Source organism: Pituophis catenifer, unplaced genomic scaffold (assembly GCF_029215685.1).
Source record: "Pituophis catenifer annectens isolate HBS135680 unplaced genomic scaffold, rPitCat1.0.hap2 SCAF_2, whole genome shotgun sequence".
In the NCBI taxonomy this organism is placed as follows: domain Eukaryota; kingdom Metazoa; phylum Chordata; class Lepidosauria; order Squamata; family Colubridae; genus Pituophis; species Pituophis catenifer.
The window spans coordinates 17,972,801-17,998,674 of record NW_027256882.1 but is presented as its reverse complement, the minus strand read 5'-3'; the positions used below and the strand labels follow the sequence as shown (position 1 = coordinate 17,998,674).

At 39.9% G+C, this 25,874-nt stretch overlaps 1 protein-coding gene across 1 annotated transcript in view; it reads left to right on the top strand.

The window, feature by feature from the left end:
- LOC139309937 (vomeronasal type-2 receptor 26-like) overlaps positions 1-25,874 on the top strand; it is a 65,091-nt gene that overhangs the window by 1,444 nt on the left and 37,773 nt on the right. The gene's annotated exons all lie outside the window — the stretch shown is intronic.

Sequence of the window (25,874 nt, the reverse complement as noted above, 5' to 3'; positions counted from 1 at the left end):
GCAGAACTTCATTTGAGGGGAAAAATAATATCTGACCAGACAATGAAAAGCATTATTATTAATTCATTAGACTCATCATGGGATAATTTCATATCTCATCTAGACACAATTAACTTAGGCTATCTATCTATAGAGAGTTTGTCAAACAGATTAATTGCTGAAGATAATTTGAGAAGAAGTCGCTACAGTGCACATAAAGAGCATAAACAGATCAAAAGGGTAGTATTCCAAGACAGGCATCAAGACACAATAGAGTGTTATAACTGTGGATCTAAAGAACATTATAGGAGAGGCTGTCCAAAACCTCCTAGAGAGAGACAAAGACAAGACACAAGAAACAGATATCATGATAGACAATCATCCATTGATAGATATAGACACAGAAATTCACCAAATTTTAGAGAACATAGAGGGGGCAGAGACAACTCAAGAGACAGGAAATCAGGATCATTATACGGAATAGATAAACACACAATAATCAAAAGTCAAGAATCAAAAGACAATGCTTGGCTCATTGATTCCGGGGCAACAAATCACACAACACATGATAAGAAAATATTGTCTTCCTTCGTTGAAGATAAATTTTTAATAAAGGTAGCTAACCAAGAGGAAGTCCGAGTTGTTGGAAGAGGAAATGTAGAATTACCCGGTCTAGGGAAAATAGAGGGGGTACTATTAATACCCAAAATACCTCACAACATTCTCAGTGCAGTAAAGCTAAGCAGGGACTCAAACATAAATATAATATTTTCAAAGGGAAAGGTAACTCTAGAAAGAAACAAAATGAACATAGGTAATATAATTACCAAAGGGGACCTACCATACTTAATTACAGAAGAAAAATGGTTACACAACATTAATTCAAACACAGAAACTGACACTAACGCAGAAACAGAAAATGATATAGATAGTGACAATGAAGAACATGAACCAGAACATGGTGATGAAACTACACCTGACAACAATACACACTTAAACAGAAAACCCATAATTGGAAAACCTATTCATGATGAATGTGCTCATATATTACATAGAAAGTTAGGACACGCCAGTTTTCCTGTAATACAAAAAATGAGTGAACATGCAGAAGGTGTTAAAATAAAAGACTGTAACAATTATCTGGAATGTTCAGTATGTAAGTCTTCAAAGCTGAAAACTAAACCCAGACCCAAAAAGGCAACAAGGTCATCAAGTCATATTTTTAATCTAGTGCATATGGATCTAGTTGGTCCATTAACTCCATCAATTACATACAAAAAGCGATATTTTCTCACCATTGTAGACAACTTCAGTCATTATGGTTTTGTCTACACTTTAAATCATAAAGATGAAACATTTCAAAAATTTAAAGAATTTTATAAACGTGTAGAAACACAACACCACATACAAATCAAAAAAATCATGACAGACAGAGGGTCTGAATTCATGTCAAGAGAATTCTCTCAGTGGTTAAAATCAAAGGGAATGTTACATTTCACCTCTAGCCCTTTCTCTGCTTTTCAAAATGGAGTAGTAGAACGAAGAAACTCAACACTACAAACTATGATTAGATGTACATTAGAGGATGCAGGTTTAGGTAAGCATTTCTGGTCAGAAGCCCTGTTATATTCCAATTATACACTCAACCGTCTTTGGTCTAGCGTCATAAACAAAACACCATATGAATTGATGTATAGTGAAAAACCTAAGATAGCCCACATGCACGTGTTTGGAGTTACAGCAGATGTACATATACCGAAACAATTAAGGCGTAAGGGGGACAATGTGTCCAGAAGACTTAGATTCATGGGTTATGAGACAGGTACAAAAGGATATAGGTTTATTGACAGTAACAACAAATTCATAATCTCTAGGACAGCTGTATTTCACGAACAAACCAATTGGTCTAAGATACATCTCAACGAAATACTCCCAACAACAAGGCCCAATGTCAAAACACAAGGTAAAACAAAACAAGAACAGAATTGTGATACACAAAAGGACAATACCAATATGTGGATAGGAGATTGTCCCAAAATCAAAATAGATTCATTGACACAAAAGGAGGCAAGATATTTACATGATAATAATGATAGACCAGAAAGAACAGTTAGATGTAACAGAAATCAAGTACCTGAACGATTTAAGGATTATATAATGCACATACACAATGAAACACCAACACCAAACACTTATGAAGATGTACTAAAACTCCCCTTAGAAGAAAGAAACAAATGGGAACTAGCCATGGCTAAAGAAATGGATAGCTTACGAGAACTCAATGTATTCACTCCAGCACCAGTCCCAAAGGATAAGACTGTTATAGGCACTAGATGGATATTTAAGATTAAAAATTTAGAAGGGGGTAACACACTATATAAGGCAAGACTAGTAGCACAGGGTTTTGCTCAAAGATACCCTGAGGATTATACCGACACATATTCTCCCACAGTGAGAACCGAAAGTGTTAAGACGGCTTTAGTGATAGCCTCAGCTCTTAATCTTGAAGTTTTTCAATATGATATACAAATTGCATATCTACATGCCAAACTTGATAAAGAGATCTATGTAAGAGCTCCACACAGCAGAAACACAAATAGAAATGATACATGGTTACTGAACAAAAGTTTGTATGGATTAAAGCAATCCGGCAAACGTTGGTATGAATGCTTGGTTAACGTACTCAAAACTATGAATTTCAATGCCACAATGGCAGATAATTGTTTTTTTTGTCAGAAGAGAAGGTGAATCATTAGAATTTGTATTAATTTATGTAGATGACATTTTGTACATTGGCAAACATAAAGACAAGAGAGATGTTTTTGTAACAAAACTAGGAGATCATTTCTCATTAAAGTCATTGGGAAAAGTAAACAAATATCTTGGAGTACACATCAGTAAGACCGAGAAGGGATTTAGCTTATCACAAAAGGATAAAATAATTGAGCTCTTAAACAAATGTAATATGAATAATGCAAAACCTTGTGACACTCCAATGCAAACTGATTTCATAAGAAATATGAATGAATCATCTCCTGAATTTAATGACAATACGCTTTATAGATCAGTTATCGGTTCTCTTTTGTATATTGCTAATTGGACCAGACCTGATATTGCTCTACCCCTTAATTTATTGTCTAGATATGTCAGTAAACCTTTAATCTACCATTGGGAAGCAGTTAAGAGAGTATTGAGATATTTGAAACACAGTTTAGATTTCTGTCTATTATTAGAACCAAACAATATTAAAGAGCCTATCCTTACTTGTTAAGCTGACGCTGACTGGGCTGGTGACACTAAGAGTAGGAAGAGTACCTCTGGTTATGTATTCTTCCTAAACAACTGCCCAGTCTACTGGTATACCGGGAAACAAAATTTGGTAGCTACTTCAACAACTGAAGCAGAGTATGTTTGTCTGTCAAAAGCATCTAATAACCTCATATGGTTCAATGATTTATTGAATAATGTTTGGAAGAGTCCATCACAACCCTTCACTATATATGAAGATAATAAAGCTGCAATAGAAATATCGAGAGCAGATGCTATTGGCCAAAGGTCTAGGCATATAGATATCAAATACAAACATGTAAGACAATTATCTGTAAATGGGTTCATCAAAGCTATTCATTGTGATACTACAGAACAAATAGCTGATATATTGACTAAACCTTTACAATCCAAACAACATAAATATTTAACTTCTAAATTGTGTGTTCAATATTGTCCTAATTCTGAATGTAATTATTGTTGTATATCAAATCGGCATTTAGAGGGGGATTTGTCATATATAAATGCCTCATCCTTGAATGAAAGAAACACATATCCATAGAATGTCAAGAGTTAATTCATTCTCTCCTTTCTAATGTATTCCTCACTAACCACTCCCCACTTCTAATCCCGCCTCCCTGGTATAAAAGATGATGTACACCCTTTCTCCTTGCTTCTTTCTACAATCACTTTGTGAATAAAGAATGCCTTCTGTAAATAAACTATCTTCTATTTGAATAATAAGAAGTCTGAATTCATTATTGAGTCTGATCCTCGAATTACGGCAACAGGCATTCCTAAGAGGACTGGCAATAGCATATGGAGCACATAAAAATAAAGAAAAAAGGGAGACCCAGAGGAAATTGTTGGAAGAATTGGAGAAAGCAGAGAAGGAAGTACAGCTGAACCCAGACAATGAGACAGAGAAAGAAAATTGGATGACTATACGGCACAGAATAAACATAATCGATCAGGAAAAATTGGCGTATGAAATTAAACGAACTAAACAATACCACTTTGAAAATGCCAATAAGCCAGGCAGATGGCTGTCCTATAGAATTAAAAAAGAAAAAGAGAAAGTGATTATTTACCAATTAGAAGACCAAGAGGGCCATATTACAAATAAGGAAGAAGAGAAATTAGAGATCATTCGCGAATATTATTCTACTCTGTATAAGGAAGAAGACATCCCCAAAGGAAAAGTAGAACAATACTTATTGGAAAAAGAACTCCCGTTGATTGGGGAGGAAGAAAAAGAGATGTTAAATAAAGAAATCACAATGACAGAGTTGAAGACTGCGATATCTAAATTGAAAAAAAACAAATCACCGGGACCAGACGGATTCCCAGGGGAAGAATAGAATAGAGTAGAATAGAGTAGAGTAGAGTAGAGTAGAGTAGAGTAGAGTAGAGTAGAGTAGAGTAGAGTAGAGTAGAGTAGAATAGAATAGAATAGAATAGAATAGAATAGAATAGAATAGAATAGAATAGAATAGAATAGAATAGTTTATTGGCCAAGTGTGAGTGGACATACAAGGAATTTGTCTCTGGTGCATAAACTCTCAGTGTATATACAAAAAAGATAACATAATCAGTGTACATACAAACAACATGTACATACAAACAACAATTGTACCTACAAACAACAATGTAATATAATCATAAGATACCAGAAGAAAAAGGTAGTAGGAAAGATGATGATGATGATGATGATGATGATGATGATGATGATGATGATGATGATACAACCATACTACATGAATAAATATTCTTAGACATAAGACAGTGCTGTGTTAATTAGATATTCAAGCAGAGTGATGGCATGAGGGGAAAAAACTGTCCTTATGTCTAGTTCTTTTGGCATTCAATGCTCTATATCAGCATCCTGAGGGGAGGAGTTGAAACAGGTTATGTCCAGGATGTGAGGAGTCTATAGATATTTTCTCAGTCCTCTTTCTGGCTCATGCATCATGCAGATCCTCAATAAAGGCAGGCTGGTTGCAACTGTTTTTTCTAACTATCCATCGGAATCTGTCCTGTCCTGTTTAGTTGCTGTACCAAACCAGTTATAGAAATACAAATGACAGATTCAATAATTCCTCTGTAGAGTTGTATCAGCAGCTCCTTAAACAGTCTGAACTTTCTGGGAGGGGCGTGGCTAATGTCACAGTGGCAAATCGGGTTCTTTAAGATCTCTTGAAGACCCATCCATATCTCTGCAGTCCGGGGGTCTGAGTGACCTAAGTCATCCTGAAGGGACGACAAACAAGAGGAGGATGGACTGGTCAGCATAGGGGGGTTGCAAATTCCTTGGCTGAACCAGAAGAAGCTCCTCAAACCGGACTGCTCTGAAAGCAACCTTAGAAGTTGCTAGGAAGCTGGGGTGGGTGCAATGAAAGAGGAAGACAGGAAGACATCTTGTGAGACATCAAGGAGAGAGAGACTCTGATTTTTAAAAAAGACTTTTCCTTTTGAACCCAACTGGAAATTAAATAAGAATAGACTGGCTGAGAGTGAGGAGTGAGAACGGGTGTATATTCACTCTCACATCTGGCAATCAGGCGACGGAAAAGAGAAGTAAAAGCCTTTTTCTTTTTTCTTATATTTTTTCTTTGTGATTGAGAAAAGTTTTCTTTTGTAATCCCTTAAAAATAAGAAATTGGGACTAAATGAATGAATGATTGAATCCCATTCTATTGAAATGTTGGAATGGTGGTAATTGACAAAATGAAACTTTGAAGATCGTTCTTAAAAAGTTTAAAAGATTGAAAGGTACTGTGTTCTATTGAAAGCTGGTCTGCAGTGCCATCTAGTGGCAGAAGGGAAAAAGATTTTGACTTGGAAGAAACTTTAACTATAATTGTCCTTGACATTTCGGTAGACTGATAAAGAAAACAGATGTGCAAGAGAGAAGATTGGATTTTGGACTTTCCTTTTGGCTTTTAATTTTTCATTATTATTTTGATCTTTGCTGGTGGATGAAAGGCACTCTATTTTGTGTTTTGTGTCTTTTATTTATCTTTTTAAGGGGCTTTTTTTCTATACCTTTTTTTTTTAAAAAAAGAACTAGATTGACAAGAAATCAGATTAAGACTGGAAGAGTCAGAAGACATTTTTTTTTCCTTTTTGGTTATTTGGATTTGTATTTTTATCTTTTACTTTTGGCAGTTGAATTTTTTCTCTTTTTTTCCTTGTCTGCTGGGGTATTTTGAAATTTGATTTTTGAGGGAGGTGGTTGATTGGAATTTTTGTTTTTTAATTTTTGCATTTAATTTTTCATTTTTGTTTTTATTATTCTTTTTTTTTTTGCTAATCCAATCATTGGGGAGGATTAGGCACTTGGATTATAAATATGAAGAAATTTACATCACATCTACACCCAACAGCAAGTCCCTCATCAACAGAAACACAGAAAACTTCAGAGATGATGGAATTAAGAAATTTTATACAATCGCTTCATGATGACTGAAAATAGGAAATAAAAGAAATGAAAGCCATGATTAGGAAAAATGAAGAGAGAATCCAGAAAGTTGAAGAAAAAGCGGAAATGACAGAAAAGAAGGTTGAGAAATTAGAAGAAAAATTGGCACCAACTGAAAAGTCAATTATTCTGTTGGAGATGGAGCGTTCTGAGTTTTACTTAAGATTTCAAAATATAGAGGAAGAAAAAATAGAAAATTTACCTGAGATGATTGCTGAGATATTATCAGAAGTTTTGGAACAATCCAAGGAAAAGATCTAAAATGAGATTGATGAGGCCTTCAGAGAATACACAAGATATGCAATGAGGAACAAACTACCAAGAGAAGTACATGTAAGATTTACCAAAAAGGCAGTGAAAACAGAGATATTAAAAGCGGAAAGAATTACAGCACTGAAACACAAAGATAAAGAAATTGTGGTATTAAGACAAATACCTAGAAGAGTTAGAGAACTGAGGAGAGAATATCAGTTTCTAACCACGTTCCTAATACTAAAAGGAGTGAATTTTAGATGCTTAATACCGGAAGGAATTTTGGTGAAATGGCAACAACAAAGACATAGACTTGATTCCATTGAAAAAGCAAAACTATTTTATCAACAATTTTGTGGACCACTAGAAGAAGACTTGGGAGCTATAGGAGAGACAAAGCAAAATGATGAAGAGAAAGACAAAGATGAAAAAGCAAAGGAAGAAAAAGCCCTAAGAGAAGGAGCGAGATCTAAAGATCCAATGGAACAAAGAGAGACAAGGGCAATGAAGTCAAAAACTAGTAACAAGTAAAACATGAAAGAAGAAATTAAAGCAATAACTTTAAATGTAAATGGACTGAATGTGGCAATAAAATGAAACAGAACTTTATCTAAATTAAGTAGCTTGAAGATGGACATTATATGCCTACAAGAAGTACATATTAGAAAACAACATTTAAAATTATTATAATATCCAAAGTTAGGAGTTCTATTTTAGAACTCCTAATTTAGGAAGAATTTTATAGATTACACAGAAAAATGTTAAAATTGGACTATGAATTTGTATGTATAATGGGAGATTTTAATGCTGTAACAAATGTGGATCTGGACTATAAAACAATGAAGACAAATAAAAATTCCAGAAGAATATTGTCAAAATCTTTTTTTACAATGATAGAAGAGTTGAGTATTTAAGATATTTGGAGAAAAAAACACTTGAAAGAAAACCAATATACTTTTTATTCAAATAGACATTTATTGTGGTCAAGGATAGACATGATATAGATGTCAACAGAATTTATAGATAATATACAAGAAGTAAATATTGGTTCAAATATTTGGGCAGACCATAGCCTAATGACAATAATATGGAAAGGAAAGAAGAAAAAGACAAAATAGACTTTGAATGCAACAATATTAAATGAAAAGGACTTTCAGCAGTTTATGGAAAAAGAATTAGAATTTTTCTTTAAAATAAATAAGAAAGAAGATACATCACTTCAGAACATATGGGATATGATGAAAGCATTATATTAGAGGTTTGACAATAATGTATTTGGGAAGAAAGGATAAAAAGAAAAGGCAAAAACAGATAAGATTGGAAGAGGAGTATAAGAACCTAGAGAAAGAATTCCAAAAAGATATCCAAAATAAAAAAAATAAGAAGCTGATGGAACTGAAAAAACATGAAATAAATTTAAATGAACAGGAATCATTAGCAAATAAATTAAGAGCATCTAAACAGATTTTTTTTTGAAAATGCAAACAAACCAGGAAGGTGGTTAGCGTATAAATTAAAAAAAAGAGAAGGAGAAGAAAATAATAAAATACTTACAAGATAAAGAGGGGAAATTACACTATAGAAATAAAGAAAAGAAGATAGTAATTCAAAAATATCATGGAATACTCTATTCCCAAGAAAAGATCTCAGAGAAAGAGATAATAAAATATTTGGAAAAATCAGATGTACCTAAAATACCAGAACAATATAAGGGAATGTTAGAAGACAGAATAACAATGATGGAATTAACAGAAGCGATGAAAGGACAAAAAATTGGGAAAGCACCAGGACCTGATGGGTTACCAGCTGAACTATATAAAACACTACAAGAAGAGATGAGTAATGTAATGTTGGAAGTATTTAATGAATTAATAATGAAGGCAAGAATGCCAGACTCATGGAGGGAAGCTTATGTAACACTTATACCTAAAGAGACATACAATTGATCAAAAACTATAGACCGATTTCAATAATGGCAATAATGGGGATAGATTTATAAACACTATAAAAACTATTTATGACAGACAATCTGCTAAGATAATGATGAATGGAGAAATGACAGAAAATATTAGTATTATGAAGGGCACTTGACAAGGATGTCCTCTATCACCATTGCTGTTTATTTTGACCTTAGAAGTTTTAAATAGAAATATTAGGCGAAATGAAGAGATAAAAGGGATGAAAATCAAAAAAGAAGAGTATAAACTGCAAGCTTTTGCAGATGACTTAGTCTTAGAGGAACTAACATCTTAGAGGAACCACAAACAACAGGTCCCAAATTACTAGAAAAAATAGAGAATTATGGAAAGGTATCTGGTCTAAAATTAAATAAAGACAAAACTAAAATTCTGGTGAAAAATATTACAGAAAAACACAAAAGAGAGATAGAAGAAAATTTAGATATACAAGTGGTGAAAAAAGTTAAATACTTAGGAGTCTATCTAACTTCAAGATGTGTAATGATAAAAGAGGATAATTATTATAGATTAAAACAACAAATTGAGAAAGACTTGGAGAAGTGGAAGAACCTTCAATTGCCACTAATGGGAAGGATTGCAATAATAAAGATGAATATATTACCAAGATTATTATTCACATTTCAGACAGTACCGATAAAAATTGAAAAGACTTATTTTCAACAGCTTAATAAAATAATAAGGAAATTTATATGGCAAGGGAAAAAAGCAAGAATAAGCATAAAAATGCTTCAGGACACGATATTACGTGGAGGATTTGGGTTACCGAATTGGGAATTGTATTACCAGGCAGCAGCATTGACTTGGATGAAGGAATGGGTTGAATTAAGAAATACAAGACTATAAATACTGGAAGGTCATGATTTACAATTGGGATGGCATGCATTTTTATGGTATGGTAGACATAAGATACATACGTACTTTCATAGACATTATATAAGGGATGCATTGTTATTGGTATGGGAGAAGGTCGGAGATAAATATTATCTGAAAATACTGATATGGTTATCAACAATGGAAACTTTGATACACCCAAATGTTTTTAAAGTTGGAAATATTGTTAGATACAAGGATTAACAGATAAGGGGGACTTGAAAGGGAAACGAAAGTTGGAAGAACAGGGGATTGAGATGAATTGGTATACGTACATGCAGATACAAACAAGATATGAAAAAGATGCTTAATTATATGGTTTTCACTTAGAAAAAACAGAGTTGGATGGTATACTCACAGGAACAGTGGATAAATTAATTAATAATTAATTAATGGTAGAATAGAGGGATCCTCCTAAAATAAACTTTCATCTCTACAGTTTTAAGTGTGTTCAGCTCCAGATTGTTCCACCTGCACCACCTCGTAATGCTTTACAGGACTCTCTGGATGGTTTACACGTCAACCTATTGCCCCCCCCCAAAAAAAAAAATCTGTGCCCTCATTTCACCAACCTTGAAAGGATGGAAGGTTGAATCAACCTTGAGTCCTGTCAGGATCAAACTCCAGATTTTAGGCAGAGTTTGTCTTATATGTATTATATCTCTCACAAACTAAGATAAGGCATTGGGATTCTTTTCATGAATCTGGTATTTGTATATCATTGAAAATATCATTAGTTTGGCTAAGATGATGTACAAAACAAGAGCTTTCTATCAGTGATTCTTTTGTACAGAAGACCCTTTGATTGGACACAGAGCCTTTCCTTACCTTCACAAGTGTGCAGCAGAAGCCCCAAAGCAATGGGGATGGTGTCATGAGATGATGTGACTGCTTTTACGTGTTCCCCTTCCCCAATGTCAACCTCATCAATAGACAACATAACTAGAGTGATCATGGAGAAAAGCACCTCTTGAACTCCATAGAATAGATATGGTTGGATTTATCGCTTATATGTCCTACCAATTCACTCACTTCCCTAGATAGAGAGGCACACATACAGACCTGTGGGACTTTGTAGGGGCCTGCTAATCTTGACATCTGGATGGAGATGTCCCTGTCAGTTCCATCATAAAAAGCCAAAGGATTATCCTTCCTTCCACAGCTGTAGTTGGGAACATTGGCTTCTCCAGTAGAGAGCATGTCCAGCAAGGCATCTGAAGTGCCAATGGAGCTCAAATAGTTGTCATGGATGTTGTAGCCAAGTGTGAGATTGCGCAGGAGCTGGGAATTCTTATTGACCAATTGAATAGCGAAAATCAAGCGTAGGAGTTTAGACTGATCAGAAGATACTTTACTGTAAAAAAATGTTCATTTTATCATCACCATCCTTATCAATAGCAAAATATATTTTATATCTTTTTTAGCATTTTTCTTGACTAATGGAAATAAAGCACAGCACTTTTGAATGTACAATAGATAAACTCCTGTCCAGTAACTAGATTTTGAAATAATAGAATAGTTAAAGTAGAACCACCATAAAAGGAAGAGGATGTTTCAAAAGTGACTCAGAAGCCAATTCTAAAAATAAATCATCCTGTATTTCTATAAGGATCAGGAAGTAAATGTCAAAGAATAGTTACATTTGAAATGAACTGGTCAGAGGAAAACTATAATAATCACTAATTTAAACAAAAGTCAGTATTCAAGTCATGAATTCAAATCGGAATGGGGAAAGGAAAATAATGAGGACTTCTTTCAGATTTTTTTTTCTGTACCATCTTTGGATTTGAATCTCTTCCCCTAAATAAGACAAAGCATGGAAATCAAAAATGAATCAAGAAATTAGACAGACCATGTGTTGCAGTATAAAGAGCAAGTTTAATAAGGAGAACAAAACAAAGGAATTATAAATGGAGGGAATGCAACTCCATTATCCTGAATGACTTACGAGTGAGACTGACTGGAAGGAGCTGCATTGAAAGGGAACATTATAGGAGATATTTGTGTTGCAGTGGTGACTATACTAATGAGATGGTCTCCTGGTCTGTAATAGCTCCATGGTCTTTTTCCATCCTGGTGTTCCAGAGTCAGTGGACATTTCACTCTAAGCTTCCCAGAGGTTGGCTGGAACAACAGTAGCATCAGAAACAGAAGCAGGAGGTTCATAATTCATAGGACTGAATCAATTCCCTTCCTGTTTGAAAACAAGAGTTGAAGAATCAAAAGCCTTCTCACAAGAGCCAGTGCTTTTCCTGGTTGAAACAGAGACCAACCAAGCTTCACCTGGGAAGGAAAGAAGGGTACACTTCACAGCACAGCCCCTGCCTGTCCTAAAATTCATACATCACAGAGAGTGACCTGAAACATTTATCCTTTTCTGATGCTTCAGTCTGATTTTTTTTACATCAAAGGCAGGATAAATACATGTCAAAGAGTAGGATGGTGATAATTACAGTGAGAAGCAGCTTTTCCTCTGGGGATCCTCAACTTCTTCCTTGGCTCCATTTGCAGAAAGGAAGCTGGAGTACAGCATGTTAGTGAAACTTTACAGATACACCCTCGAGGGCAGTGTTTTGCAGTGATTATGATCTGTCCTGTCAGGATATGTCCAGAAAATGATGCTGGAGGAAGACACAGTATTGTTGTTGACTTCTTATTTAAATTAAATTTTTATTTGAGTATAAATATTAAAAAAAAACCATAACATAACATATACACAACAAACATTTATACAACATATAAAGAAAAAGATTATGTTTCCTTCTTAAGCATTTTTTCAAAGTGACATTCTACTTATAATATATTTCTTCACCTCTCCTTAATCTAATAACATTTTTTTTTTAAATCGGTAATATTTCCCCCTATATTTTTTTGTTTATTTCTCATTTTTAACCAATTATACCAATTATTCCATATTTTGCAGTAATCTGATTCTTCTCTTTCTTGTATTTCTTTGGTTAACCTATCCATTTCAGCACATCTAAAAAATTTTCTATTAATTCTGTTTCATTTGGTGTTCTTTCTTGCTTCCAATTTTTTGCGTAAATTATTCTTGCAGCTGTTACGATATGAATTGTGAGATATTTGATATCTTTAGGATATGATTTATTAAAAAATTCCTAATAAAAATGTTTCTAGTTCTTTTTCTATCTGTGTTTCTGTTATTTGTTCCAACCATTTTTTAATGTTAGACCAAAATTTCTTTGCTGCCGGGCATGTCCACCATAAATGATAGAAGGTTCCTTGTGTCTTTTTACACTTCCAGCAAATCGGGCTATTTTTAGGCTGTATTTTTGCCAGTCTGGTTGGAGACATGTGCCACTTATAAAACATTTTCAGTTGGTTTTCCTTGTATGCCGCTGCTTTCATTAATTTTATGTTTACCTGCCAGAGCTTTTCCCATTTTTCCAAAGGTATTGTATGCTTGATGTTTTGAGCCCATTTAATCATTGTTTCTTTGACTGTCTCTTCTTCCATTTTATAGCGTAGAAGAAATTTATAGATTCTACTAATTAATTTGTTTTCTGAGTCTAATATAATTTTATCGATTTCTTGTTTTTGGTTATGAATTTCATATGTTTTTATAGGTTCTCTGTATTTAGATTGTATTTGAGTGTAAGTCCACCAGTCTATTTCTCAATGTAAGTCTGTCTCCAATTGTTGTTTTGTCTTTAATTTGCCTTGATAGTCAATTATTTATTTATTATTTTATTTGTTTAAATTTCTATACCGCCCTTCTCCAATTAGGACTCAGGGCGGTGCACAGCCTAAGTAAAAACAAAGCATACAAAATTTAAAAAACAGTATTAAAATAATTAAATATTCTGGCCGTAAATTAAAACAACCCAATTTAAAATCAATTTAAAATTTAGCTCAAGCCAGCCCAGCTAGTTGAAATAAATAGGTTTTCAGGGCCTGGCGAAAAATCCAGAGGTCTGTTATTATACGTAACTCTGGGGGAAGGTTATTCCAGAGGGTGGGCGCTGTCACAGAGAAGGCTCTCCCCCTGGGGGTCGCCAGCCGACATTGTCTGGCGGACGGCACCCTGAGGAGGCCCACTCTGTGCGAGCGTACTGGCCGGTGGGAGGCTATTGGTGGCAGTAGGCGGTCTCGTAAGTACCCCGGCCCTAAGCCATGGAGCGCTTTAAAGGTGGTCACCAACACCTTGAAGCGCGCCCAGAAGACCACCGGGAGCCAGTGCAGCTCGCGCAGGAGAGGTGTCACATGGGAGCGCCTCGTCGCCCCCATAATCCCCCACGCGGCCGCGTTCTGGACCAGCTGGAGCCTCCGGGTGCACCCCAGGGGGAGCCCCATGTAGAGAGCGTTGCAGTAGTCCAGGCGGGAAGTGACTAGTGCCTGAGTGACTGTGCATAGAGAGTCCCGATCTAGAAAGGGGCGCAACTGGCGTATCAGGCGAACCTGATAAAAAGCCCCCCTGGCCACGGCCGTCAAATGATCTTCTAGAGAAAGCCGTGCATCCAGGAGGACGCCCAAGTTGCGAGCCCTCTCCATGGGGGCGAGTGATTCGCCCCCAATAGCCAGCAATGGCGTCAGCTGGCTATATCGGGACGCTGGAAGCCACAGCCACTCGGTCTTGGAGGGGTTGAGTCGGAGCCTGTTTCTCCCCATCCAGGCCCGCACGGCCTCCAGGCACTGGGACATCACTTCAAGGGCATCGTTGGGGTGGCCTGGGGTGGAGATGTACAGCTGGGTGTCATCAGCATACTGATGGAACTCCACCCCGAAGCCACGGATGATCTCACCCAGCGGCTTTACATAAATGTTGAACAGAAGGGGCGAGAGGACCGACCCTTGTGGCACCCCACAAGCAAGGTGCCTCGGGGTCGACCGCTGCCCCCCCGTCAACACAGATTGCGACCGGTCAGAGAGGTAGGAGGAGAACCACCGCAGAACGGTGCCCCCCACCCCAACCCCGCCAACCGGTGCAACATGATACCATGGTCGATGGTTTCAAAAGCTGCTGAGAGGTCTAACAGGACCAGGATAGAGGAGCAACCCCTATCCTGAGCCCTCCAGAGATCATCCACCAACGCGACCAATGCCGTTTCCGTGCTGTGCCCAGGCCGGAAGCCGGACTGGAGCGGGTCTAGATAGACAGTTTCATCCAGGTACCGGGGAAGCTGTTGCGCCACCACACTCTCAACAACCTTCGCAACGAAGCGAAGGTTGGAGACTGGACGATAGTTAGCCAAAACAGCCGGATCCAGAGAGGGCTTCTTGAGGAGGGGCCTCACAACCGCTTCTTTCAAAGCGGCCGGCAGGACCCCCTCACTCAAAGAAGCGTTAACAATCTTCTGGAGCCAGCCTCGTGTCACCTCCTGGGAAGCCAGTACCAACCAGGAGGGACACGGGTCCAATAAACATGTGGTCGCGTTCAGCCATCCCAGGACCCTGTCCATGTCCTCGGGAGCCACAGGATCGAACTCCCCCCAGATAACACTCTCAAGACCTGCCTCAGTCATCCCGTCCGGACATACCCAGTCAGAGGCCAGCCCTTCCCGAATCTGAGCGATTTTGTCATACAGATATTGCACAAAGTCCTCAGCTCGGCCCTGCAAGGGGTCATCCCGCGCTTCCAGATGGAGGAGGGAGCGGGTCACCCTAAACAGGGTGGCCGGGCGATTATCTGATGACACGATAAGAGCGGCAAAATAGCTAGATTTTGCCGCTTTTATTGCCACTAGGTAGGTCTTAATATGAGACCTCACCAGTGTTCGGTCGGATTCGGAGCGGCTGGTCCTCCAACTACTCTCCAGGCGTCTTTTCCGGCGCTTCATCTCCCTAAGCTCCTTGGAGAACCAAGGAGCTAGGTGAGTTCGGTGCCGGGTCAGAGGCCGCAAAGGCACGACACGGTCCAAGGCCCCGGCAGCCGCACTATCCCAGGCGGCCACCAGGTCCTCAGCCGAGTCATGAGCCAGAGTCTCAGGAAATGGCCCAAGTTCCATCTGGAACCTATCAGGGTCCCTCAGGCGCCTGGGGCGGAACCACCTGGTCGGTCCCGCCTCCCTGTGGCGGGGTGCAGCAGTTAGAAAGTCCAGTCGAAGGAGCGAGTGGTCAGACCATGACAAGGGTTCGATGACTATATCCCCTGTATCAAGGCCACTCGACCACTGACCAGAGACAAAAACTAAGTCCAGAGTGTGTCCACCCGTGTGAGTGGGGTCATGAATTAACTGAGTAAGGTCCATGGCCGTCATGGAAGCCATGAACTCCCGAGCCACCTCAGACGTTTCGCCGACAGATGGCAGATTGAAATCCCCCATGACTAGAAGTCTGGGGGTACCAACCGCCACCTCAGCTATGACGTTGAGCAGCTCGAGCAGGGCCATTGCCACGCGGCAGGGAGCCAGGTACGTGATCAACAAGCCCATCTGTACTCCACGACCCCATCTCACAAAAAGGGACTCACATCCGGCTATCTGTGGAACAGTGGTCTCCCTCAGATCAAGACTTTCCTTTATAATAACCGCCACCCCCCCCACCCCTGCCCTGAGCTCTCGGCTGATGGAATGCTCGAAAACCTGGTGGGCACATATCCACGAGGGGAACCCCCCCCTCATGGCCCAACCAAGTCTCCGTAATACCTGCCAGGTCCGCTCCCCCCTCCTGAATAAGATCGCAAATGAGGGGGGCTTTATTTACCACGGACCTGGCATTGCACGACAGCAGCCGAAGGCTCGGGCCCTGAGAGTCTGAACAGCCTGGGATACGAGAAGGGCTATGGGGACCGGGGCGTGCCACCGCTCGAAGATAGCGAGTGCGCGCCCCCACCACATGATGCGGCCCCCTGCTCCCGCCATATCTGCCCCTCCCACTCAACACATTGATAGAAAAGCCCTCGACAGAATGGACTCTAATGTCCCCCTTATCCCCGGAATCCGCACCCTCCGTGGCCCCACTAACAGCTGGGCCAGACCCCTCCCCCCGTGGCTTAACCCCCAAACCCATACAACCCTCCCACCCCTTAAAATTTATAAATTATATCTTTATATCTAATTATTTTTGTCTTATCTGTTAGATTTGGGTGTCTAATTGATTCTACCGGCAATAACCAATTTGGTATCTTCATATAATGCTGTTTTTTTAATTTTAAGCCAGATTTGTAGTAATGAGTTTCTTATTGTGTGTCTTTTAAAATATGAATGTGTTTTGTATTTTTCATCCCACATAAAAGAGTGCTGGCACTGTTGTTGATTCCTGCTGTCCTTCAACATGGTATATTTTCTCCAGACACTGCTGAGTAAGTTCAACCAGAGTTATGGAATTTGGTACATTAATAATGCATACAGAATAAAGGAATAAAAGTATAACAAAGTTCAAAGAGACCTTGTAGGTCTTTTAGTTCAACCTCTGCTCAAGCAGGAGACCCCATATCATTCTGGACAAAGGGCTGTCCAATCAGGTGATGGAGCACCTACAGCTTATGAAAGCAAGTTGTTCCACCAATTAATTGTTCTCACCGTCAGGAAATTTCTCCTTATTTCTAGGTTGCTTCTCTCCTTGATTACTTTCCATCCATTGCTTCTCATCTTGCCTTCTGGTGCTTTGGAAAATAGGTTAACCCCCTTTTCTTTGTGGCACCCCTCGAATATTGGAACACTGCTATGCTATACCTTAGCATGAAAGGGAGAACTGGGGGGTTGAGTTACAGGGGATAGCAGGATCACCCCGATGATGAGGGAAGCTTTTGAATCTATTCCTATTTTATGGAGCTCAGTTTCTACTCTCAGTACCTGACTGCAAGATCTTTTGTGGCTCTGAATTCTGGCTGTTGCTTTTGAATGCCAGGATGATGCATAACAAGGCCAAGCTCATCCATGATATTTCCTGCCATGTCTCAGGGAAGCTGGCTTGTGCCCAGAGAAGAGCAAACCTCTTCTTGATTGAAAATACGCCAACCTGGCTTGTGGTTTTGCCCCATAAGAGTTCCCTTAATAGCTGTGACTGTGAGAGAGATTTTGGAGTCTTAGTGGACAACCAGCTAATTATGAGCCAGCAGTGTGCAGTGGCAGATAAAAAAGTCAATGCAATCCTAAATTGCATTAACAGAGGGATGCAATCAAGATCAAGGGAGGTACTAATACCACTCTATAAAGCCCTAGTAAGACCACACCTAGAATACTGCATCCAGTTTTGGTCACCACACTATAAAAAAGATGTTGAGATTCTAGAAAAAGTGCCGAGAAGAGCAACCAGGATGATTAGGGGACTGGAGACTAAAACAGATGAAGAACGGTTACAGGAACTGGGCACGGCTAGTCTAGTGAAGAAAAGGACCAGGGGAGACATGATAGCAGTGTTCCAATATTTGAGGGGCTACCACAGAGAGGAGGGGGTCAAGCTGTTTTCCAAACCACCTGAAGGCCAGACAAGGAATAATGGATGGAAACTGACCAAGGAGAGATTCAACCTGGAAATGAGGATGAACTTTCTGACAGTGAGAACAATCAACCAATGTAACAGAAGTTGCCTTTGGAAGTTATGGGAGCTTCATCACTTGAGACATTGAAAAAAAAAAAAAAAACCAGAATGCCATTTGTCAGAAATGGTGCAGGATTTCCTGCTTGAGCAGGGGGTTGGACTAGATGACCTATAAACATGATGCCGAACCTATGGCACGTGTGCCACAGGTGGCATGCAGAGCCATATCAGTGGGCACGTGAGCTCAGCTCCGGCATGCATATGTGCGCCATCCAACTGATTTTCGGGCCTTTTGGGCCCAATGGAAATCAGGAAAAAGGATGTTTCCAGCCTCCGGAGGGCCTCTGGGGGAGTAGGGAAGGCCATTTTTGCCCTCCCCAGCCTCCTAGAAAGGCTCTGGAGCCTGGGGGAGAGCAAAAAACAGGCCTACCTTACCATTGCATGCCACAAGTGGGGGGAGCGCAGGGGTGATGGTTGCACACACATGCACAGGGGGCGGGGCTCATAGAATTATGGGTGTGGGCATGCGCATGAGTGACACCCTCCCCCCACTTTTGGCATGCAGTGGCAAAAAGGTTAGCCATCACTGACCTATAAGGTCTCTCCCAACACTTTTAATCTGTATCTGTATTCTGGGGGGAAACAGGAGGACTGACTGTTACATGCACTTAGGAGGCTGCCCTCAGATCTCTTTTTTGTTTCAGGGTGGTTGAAATGTGATAAGGTATGGCAGGATATGAATATCAGTTTGTTGCAATGGACAGATTGTTTTGGGGCTCCTTTCAGTTCAGTGGAATCACATCTCCCTGCAGGCATGCAGTGCCTCTTGGATTGAATTATTTTGATGGAATACTCTTTAACAATTTTTTTTATTATTATTAGATGAAATGGAAAGGAGGTATAAGAATTCAATTCATTCAACCATTTTCCATTTAGAAATAGGTACATCTTTTGGTTGTCATAAGCACTTCAAATAATTAATTGGAGGTTAAAATCTCACAGAGAGCTAGTTTAGGCTAGTGCTGGAGGCGCTGGCCTAGGAACCAGGAGTCTGTGAGTTCTAGTCCTGCCTTAGGCATGAAAAACCAGCTGAGCCAGTCACACCCTCTCAGCCCAATCCACCTCACAGAATTGTTGTTTTAGGGAAAATAGGAGAAAGAAGAAGTATTAAGTAAGTAAAAGCAGGGGTGCTATTCAGCAAGCTCTGACAGGTTCTGGAGAACCAGTAGCGGAATTTTTGACTATTTTGGAGAACCAGCAAATACAATCTTTGGCTTGCTCCAGAGTGGGCTGGGAATGGAGATTTTGCAGTATCCTTCCCCCAGGAGTGGGGTGGGAATGGAGATTTTGCAGTATCCTTCCCCTGCCATGCCCACCAAGCCACGCCCACAGAACCGGTAGTAAAAAAAATGGATTTCACCACTGGTTCCAACCTATTTCAATTAGGATAAACCCATGTGCTATGGCTTAATGCTGAAATGGGGAAGCTGCATGAAAATGGTAAGAGAGGCCCCCAGGTGAAGTGCCTCGAGGTCGACCTCTGTCCCCCTGCCAACACAAACTGTGAGCGGTCGGAGAGGAAGGAGGAGAATCACCATAGTATGGTGCCCCCTATTCCTAACCCCCTCAACCGCTGCAACATGATACCATGGTCGATGGTATCAAAAGCCGCTGAGAGATCTAATAGGACCAGGACAGAGGAGCAACCCCTGTCCCAAGCCTTCCAGAGATCATCCGCCAATGCGACCAATGCCGTTTCTGTGCGGTACCCCTGCCTGAAGCCCGACTGGTATGGGTCCAGATAGATAGCTTCATCCAGGTGCTGGGGAAGCTGTCGTGCCACCAGACTCTCAACAACCTTCACCACAAAACGAAGGTTGGAGACCGGATGGTAGTTAGCTAATTCAGCCGGTCCAGGAAAGGCTTCTTGAGGAGGGGCCTCACCACTACCTCTTTCAAGGCATATACATGACGTATTACACCATGCCATCATTCATTTTACAAAAAGAAAGCCAACATGGAGAAGCCAGGTGTGAAGAGAACTCAAAAGACGGTGTACTTTCTTTATCACAGGACTGTAGTCTGGATGAAGAGCTTATAGAAAATAGGGAGCTGGAATAGAAAACAGTTTTAGTATTAAGATTAATTTTGGTATTAGTTGAAAGCATTTATAATTTATAATTCCTTTTTTGAAAAAATGTGTAAGCTTTCCTTTTGTGAAATGAAAATCTCTCTTCAACCACTGTAGAGAGAAAACCTGTTCAAGTTTCCAATCCTTTTGAAGTATTGAGTCTGTAACATCTACTTATCAGTGGTTCAAAAAAAAAAAGAATATCTGTCTATCTATCTATTTATCTATCTACCTACCTACCTACCTACCTACCTATCTATCCAGCGATGAAATCCACTTATCTTCGCTACCAGTTCAGGAACGGGAGCATGTGGGAGTGCACATGCACTACACATATGCGCCCCTCTTCTGTGCATGCACAGAACCTTCCCGCTGCCTGCACTACCAGTTCGGTGAGCCGGATAGAACCGGGAGGATTTCACCACTCTATCTATCTATCTATCTATCTATCTATCTATCTATCTATCTATCTATCTATCTATCTATCATCTGTCTGTCTGTCTGTCTATCAACTTATCTATCTATCATCTATCGCAAATAGCCTCCCATATGCCTGAAATCTGCATTTCTAAAAATTTCCTGGAATTGGGTGTGGTAAACACAGATGGTCTCTGGGTAGCTTCCAGAGAAGGTGGATTCTTCCTGAAGCTCCCTAGTTAAGTCTAGACATTGAAGTCTCAGGGAAAATGCCCTCCTGCCATTTTCTATCTATTGAAAATGGGATTATTTTCCCATTCACATAGCAGAATGCTGAAAGCTTCTGATTTGGGGACAAGAGGATTCTATGCCTTATTTGGATAATAGACCAGTTGGATTCATAGCTGTTTTCCATTTCCTTCTCTGGGTCTTTCCAGGTGCTGTTTTGAAGCAGGGGCACTGCTTTTTGGACATGTTCAGAAAGGATGTTAGGTGTTGTGACTCCGACTCCCGAGCCTGTCCTCATTTAGGAAGAGGACTCAGAAGGTGAGGGGGAGGAACTGACAAGGCTTCCCTCTCCAGGACCCTCCTCTCTGGCAATGCCTCAGGTTCCATCCGAACGCCAGGAGGAACAGCCTGGGATGGGCCAGGAGGAAGGCATTTTGGAGCACCCATTGATAGAGAGTGATAATGATGAATCCTGGCTTGATCCCAGGCAGCGTCAGAGAGAGAAGCGTGCACAGCAAAGGAAGAGGCATGGGAGGGCCAGGGATTGAGCTGAGTCACTGAGCCACACCCCACAAGGGATAAAAGGGGGCATGATTGCTCGGCAGGCTTTGTGACAGACAAAAGTTTAAATTCTACACAGTCACATCGTGAATCCTACACTTCGGCTCAGATATATTTTGGACTAAATTCTTGTGGATAATTTGTCGCTCTGGAAACGGACTGCAGATAAGGCCTCTCCTGCTTTTTGGGAGTACTAATTGGACTGGGCAGGCATTTTACAGTTAGCTGCCAGAACCCTCATCTGCCAGGAATTCTGGTCTGTTTATACAATAAATTATTGGCAGGTGTGTTTGATATTGCATTTGTCTGTGTGAGGACGGGGGACAGAACATTAGGATAATTGTGACTCCACAGAGAGTCATGGAATTCTGAGGTCCCATAAGATCTGTAATTCACCTAACACCTCCAGAAATAACTAATGTAGGCAACCAGAGTGTTGGATGAGGAGTCATCTGCATGATTTTGATACCCAGTTTCCACTGCTCACATCTACTTTCAAGAAAAAGTCACATACAGTAGAGAGAAAGTGTCCATGTTCACACAGATTTAGAGTTTCATATTCACCTCAGGCAAAAGACTCCTTCCCTCTCTCTTTGGGAAGACTTCTCTCTTCTATTCAGCTGTTTTTACTTAATATAACTATTATTTCTTAGCTTGTTCATCTTTGGCTGCATGACAACTTTAATTATTAATTGTTTATTTTATTGTTTGATGATTATGTTGGAATTTAATTTCATTAATCTTACAGTCTTTATATGTTTATTTCCTTCAGTTTTAAATAACCTTAATTGTCACATTAATGCAAAGGAAGAATACAAAAGCCCAACAATTGCAATGAAAAAATTAAATGTTACATGCCTAAGAAACAATATCAGAGTCATTTCCCTACTTTTATCATTAGACTTTCCTTAGTGTTTAGATCTGGCCTCAGGATTATAATGTAGCATTTGGGGAAGAAGATGAAGCCCAGCAGTCCAGCACTGGAGGCCAAGATGGAGAAGACCTGAACAATCACCATGGACTTTCCTTTGGTGCTCAGATAGGTGGGCAGGAAGGAGATCCAAACACTACAGAAGACCAGCATGCTGAAGGTGATCAGCTTGGCTTCATTGAAGGCCCCAGGCAGATTCCTGGCCAGGAAAGCTACAGTGAAGCAAATGGCAACTAGGAAACACATATAGCCAAGGACAACATAAAACATGGTGACAGAGCCTTCGTTGCATTGAAGGATGATCTCTCCAGGCTGGGAGTGGAAGTCAGAGTCAGGGAATGGGGGAGAAATTCCCAGCCATGAGGCACAGATGAAAATTTGTCCAGCAGAACCAGAAAAGATGATAGAGTTGGCCAAGCACTTCCCCAACCATCTTCTCACTTTGTTCCCTGGTTTTGAGGCTAAGAATGCCAGCACCACTGTGATAGTTTTGGCCAACACAGATGACACAGCTATTGAGAAGACAATACTGAACACAGTTTGTCGGAGAAGGCAGGTGGCCTTCCTTGGTCGTCCAATGAAGAAAAAGGAGGACAAGAAGCAAAGCAAGAGGGAGACCAGGAGGATGTAAGAGAGGTCCTGGTTGTTGGCTTTGACAATGGGAGTTTCAAGGTATTTAATGAATATGAATAAAATGAATCCTGTGGATAGGAAGAAGAGTAGGGCAATGGACACCAGGATAATGCCCAGATGTTCTTCATAGGAGAGGAAGGTTATTCTTTTTGGGATACATTGGACTCTGCTCCCGGTTGAATATTGATCATCTGGGCACTTGGTGCATTTTTCAGTATCTGAGAAAACAGAAAGTTCTTTTATATCTCTTTTCACCTTTCAAGGAAGCTCTTCTATGGATGTCATATTCAGCATCACAATACTACCATCTAACAAGCCATGGGTGGTGTACTTTGATACCAAGCCCATGGCAGCAAATGACCTCACCTAGCAATTTCATGTAAAAGATAAAGAAGAAAGGAGAGACTCCAGTCCTGAGAGATGCCCCATTGCAGGGCCTAGGTTTTCTCCTCTATTCCCTAAGAACCCATCAACTGAAAGCAACCATGAATAAAGGAAAACCTTTGGAAAACCCCACCTCCACTCTCAAACCCTGAAACCAGTTCAGAAGGATATAATGATTTATATTATCAAAAGCTACTGAGAGCCTTGGTGGTACAGGGGTTTAAAGCACCCTGTTATTAAGCTTATTAAGACCAGCTGCCTGCAATTACTGCAGGGTTCGAATCTCGCCAAGGCTCAAGGTTGACTCAGCCTTCCATCCTTTCTAAGGTAGGTGAAATGAGGACCCAGTTGTGGGGGCAATAAGCTGACTTTGTATAAATATACAAAAGGATGAAGGCTATTGCTGAGCACATTGTAAGCCGCCCTGAGTCTTCGGAGAAGGGCGGCATATAAATCAAATTAAAAAAAAAAAAAAGAAATCCAGAAGGGTCAGAATGTTTGCAGGACTCTTATCAGAGATCATCTGTGAAAGCAACCAATGCCATCTTGGAACTGTACCTCAGCCACCAGTACTGTACCTGAATGACAATCATGCTCTCAACAAACTCTCAACAAATATTGTATGCAGGACAAAACTTGTCTAAGATGGTTGGGTCTGTGGAGAGCCTCTTTAGAATGAGGTGCATAATCGCATCCTTCAAAGCAAATGGTGGGACCACCGTTCCTGGGGGAAAAGGGCATTAACTACCCCCAAGGTCAGATTGCCACTATCCTTGAGGCTTCCTCAAATTCCTTTCAATTGTATTCTTTCAACAGGCCTGGGCATTGTGTGGTACCAGAGCCCTGTGAGCTGGTTGTGTCCTGTGTAAAATCTTGATGCATTTCCCTCCTGTAATCATGGTATTTAACGTGTCATCTAGTTTAATTGTTGTTTTAATTGGATGACACCAAGAGATCCTTTGTGTGGGATGCCAGCAATATAAATTTGGTACCCTGTGGTAAGATTGGTGGCCAATAAATTTCACAAATAAATAAAATTTTAAATAGATATTTTAAGGAAAATTAATTGCTGAAGTAATTCAAGAAAAGAAAAAAATCTATTATCTATCTTTGCAATGATTTTAGTGCCTAAAAATCAGAAGCAGTAGTCTATTACCATAATTTCTAAATTTAGTAATAATTTTAAAGACTAAATGGGTTCCACATTTGTATAAATAGATATTAGGTAGACTGATTAATTAATTAGTTCTCTTCCTACTTTCTATTAGATCTGGTTCCTTTTAATTCCAATAATGGAAGTAAGATTTTTTTTTCTTTTAGAACCACAACTATATTCCTTTTTGCAATTGTTATAACTGGTGAGTCTTTTGTGTGTATTTCTCTGAATTACATCTTTTTGCTTATGTAGTTCCATGATCCACATAAAGATTTATTGATTGATTGATTGATTGATTTATGTACAATATATTTTGGGCTGTAATATAAACTGGGTTGGGTGAGCAAAAGCCATTGACCTGAATGCATTCCTCAATTTCAAAGAATTCAGATGTTCCTAAGAAAAGTAAAAATGGGAGGACAGTTCCAAACTGGCAGGAAAAGAGAGATTTCCTCTGGCACAAGTAACTATGCATAATCCACCATGTTCTTCTATCTCTTCCTACCTCATCCTTCCAGATCTCTTTCTTATTCCTCCTATTATGGAGGAAATTGGGCACCTTGAAAATGAAGAACCACTTAGAACTTCTCCGTCTTCGGTCTGACCTAAGCATAGTACATAAAATCATCTACTACAATGTCCTACCAGCCAATGAATATCAGCTTCAAAACAATACAAGAGCACACAATAGATACAAACTCATGGTAAACTGATCCAAACTAGACTGCAGAAAATACAACTTCAGTAACAGAGTTGTCAACGCCTGGAATGCACTGCCTGACTCTGTGGTTTCTTCCCCAAATCCCCAAAACTTTAACCTTAGACTGTCTACTGTAGACCTCACCCCATTCCTAAGTAGTCTGTAAGGGACGTGCATAAGCGCACCAGCGTGCCTACCGTCCCTGTCCGAATGTTTTCTTTTATTTGTATTCTTTTCATGTATTTATAATTATGTTTACACTTGTATTATATATATTTATATATATACACACACACACATTGATCAAAATGCTTTAGCTTAATCCAATACCTTTTTTTGTGGTGTCACCCACCTTCCTGAGTGGAGATGGTCCCTTCCGGACAAGGAACACAGTCATAGCAGCAAACTGGCTCTCCTTTCCGAGCCCTCTTGAAAAATCCAGGCTGGCAATTTTCCACACATT